Source organism: Galeopterus variegatus, unplaced genomic scaffold, assembly GCF_000696425.1.
Source record: "Galeopterus variegatus unplaced genomic scaffold, G_variegatus-3.0.2 Scaffold27834, whole genome shotgun sequence".
NCBI lineage: Eukaryota > Metazoa > Chordata > Mammalia > Dermoptera > Cynocephalidae > Galeopterus > Galeopterus variegatus.
The window spans coordinates 1-2,167 of record NW_007753945.1 but is presented as its reverse complement, the minus strand read 5'-3'; the positions used below and the strand labels follow the sequence as shown (position 1 = coordinate 2,167).

At 43.1% G+C, this 2,167-nt stretch overlaps 1 pseudogene; it reads right to left on the bottom strand.

Annotated features, from left to right (window-relative positions):
- Positions 1 to 570: 570 nt before the first annotated feature.
- On the bottom strand, positions 571 to 1,257 carry LOC103583762 (annotated as a pseudogene).
- Positions 1,258 to 2,167: the final 910 nt, after the last annotated feature.

Here is a 2,167-nt window from a genome sequence, read left to right as displayed (position 1 = left end):
AGTATATGATGCAGTTGCGAGCCACAGTAAACACGAGATGTCCAAGGCTGCTGCCAGCCTAACACAGCAGACTGTGTCACAGTGAATGTTTTTTAATGAGCATATAATATAGTAAATACATAAACCAGTAACATAGTCATTTACTATCATTGTCAAGTATTACGTACTGCACAGAATTGTACGTGCTATACTTTTATACTACCAGCAGCGCAGTGGGTTTACCCCAGCATCACCACGAACACATGGCAATACATTGTGCTATGATGTTACCACAGCTACGATGTCTCTAGGCGATAGGAATTTTCAGCTCCATTTTGATCTTATGAGACCACCGTTGTATATGCGGTCTGCCACTGGCAGAAACATCGTTTTTTGGTGCATGACTGTGGGTGCAAAATGTAACCCTGCATAATAAAAACAAAGTTGAATAGAAATGTTCAGTATTATCTTTCTGGCCAACAAACATTTGCCAAAAATGAAAAGTTTTATTTTAGCTGTCTTGGTGTGGGGTATCTTTAGAACATTCTCTCTCTCTTTAAAAAAAAAAAAAACAGGGTTAATTAATTCACTTTATTTTTCTTGTATAAAAACACTAGGTCGTGGCCACAATTGGAGTCTGGTGTGCGTCTTCACTAGCTGGTCAGTGAATTCCTGATAGGGAGACTTGGTGAACATGGTTTCTTTCCAGAGGTCAGGGGTCAGATAGCTGTAGGTCTTGTAGATAGCATCAAAAGTGGCCTTGCTGGAGTTGCCCAGGGTGGCAGTGCAGCCCCGGGGCGAGGTGTAGCAGTTGCTGATACCGGCCATCAGCAACAGGGGGGCCAACACTATGCCAGTGCCTCTGGGGGCGGGGATGAGGAACACCTGCACAGAGCCTATGTGGCCAGTGACCTTGCAGGGGATGGTGTGGAACTTGCCGATCTTGTTCTGCCAGTAATCTCTCTGCACAGGGATGATGGAGAGCTTGGCCAGGTAACGTCTCCTTGGATGGCAGTGGCTACTTTTTAGGAGCACTTAACATCCAGACTAACATGGCCACTGTAGTCCCAGAAGGCTGACAGTCAGCATGGGTTTTCTTTTTCATGGACATAATCTTCAAAACTTCATCCTTGGGGATGCCTCTAAGACAAAGTCAATGATCTCAGACTCCTTGATGGGCAGGGAGAAGAGGTACCCCTCCTCCAGGGATTCAATCTTCATGTCCTTGGCCAGGAAGCCCAGCTTAGTGACGGAGAGCCACTCCTTGTCCTCATCCCTGCCTTTGTGAGCTCTGTGGGCCTCCATTCACCGGCATCACCCACTATTTGGTGTTTTCTCAGAGAAGTAGCTCTGTAGAGCATTCTTGACCAATGAATTCAGATGCTTCTTAAGGGCACTACTGAATGATCCGATATATCAAGGGTTGACAAATTTTTTTTGTAAAAGGCCAAATTATAAATACTTTAGGTTTTGAAGACTATGTGATCTTGGTTTTGACTATTCAGCTCTGACCCTATAGTGCAAAATAGTCGTGAAAGTTGTCAGAATCAAAATGGAGTCACTTGTGTTAACAAAAAAACAAAAACAAACCTGACAAATAGAGCCAGGGAAGGCCATGAAGTGGGCAAGTTCTTGTGCCTGATAACAAGAATTATCACAAAGGCCTCTGCAAAACCAGAACTTGGCACAGAGGTCATTACAACTTTAACAAAAATATACTTCTGCAAGGCCATCTGCCCAGTAACTGTCCAACCTCAGACTGTCGTTGCCCTTGTTATTGGTCCTTGTAGCTAAGGACAATTCTTCCCAAACAGTTGTGTAATCCTCCATCATTTCTCCTTTAAAACCCTTTGTCTTCCTTTACATCCCTGAATAAGTACATAGTTTACTGTGGCATGTATATTCTCATTGCAATGTTCTATTCCCAATTATTCATTAAGCTCTTAGAGAGCCTCTCTCTGTTATTTAGGTTAACACAAACGCAATTCATAAATTGTTCCAATAAAACTGTGTTTACAAAGCAAGTGGTGAGCTTTAACTGGACCCTGGGCTGAGCTGTAGTTTGCTGACTCCTGGAATACACCATCAACGCAGCGGTGCTTACTCTAAGTAATACCAAGTGATGTTGGTATAGATTTTAAAGGGAGTGGACAGGTAAGTCAATCATCTTAATAGTTGCCATTTTTTT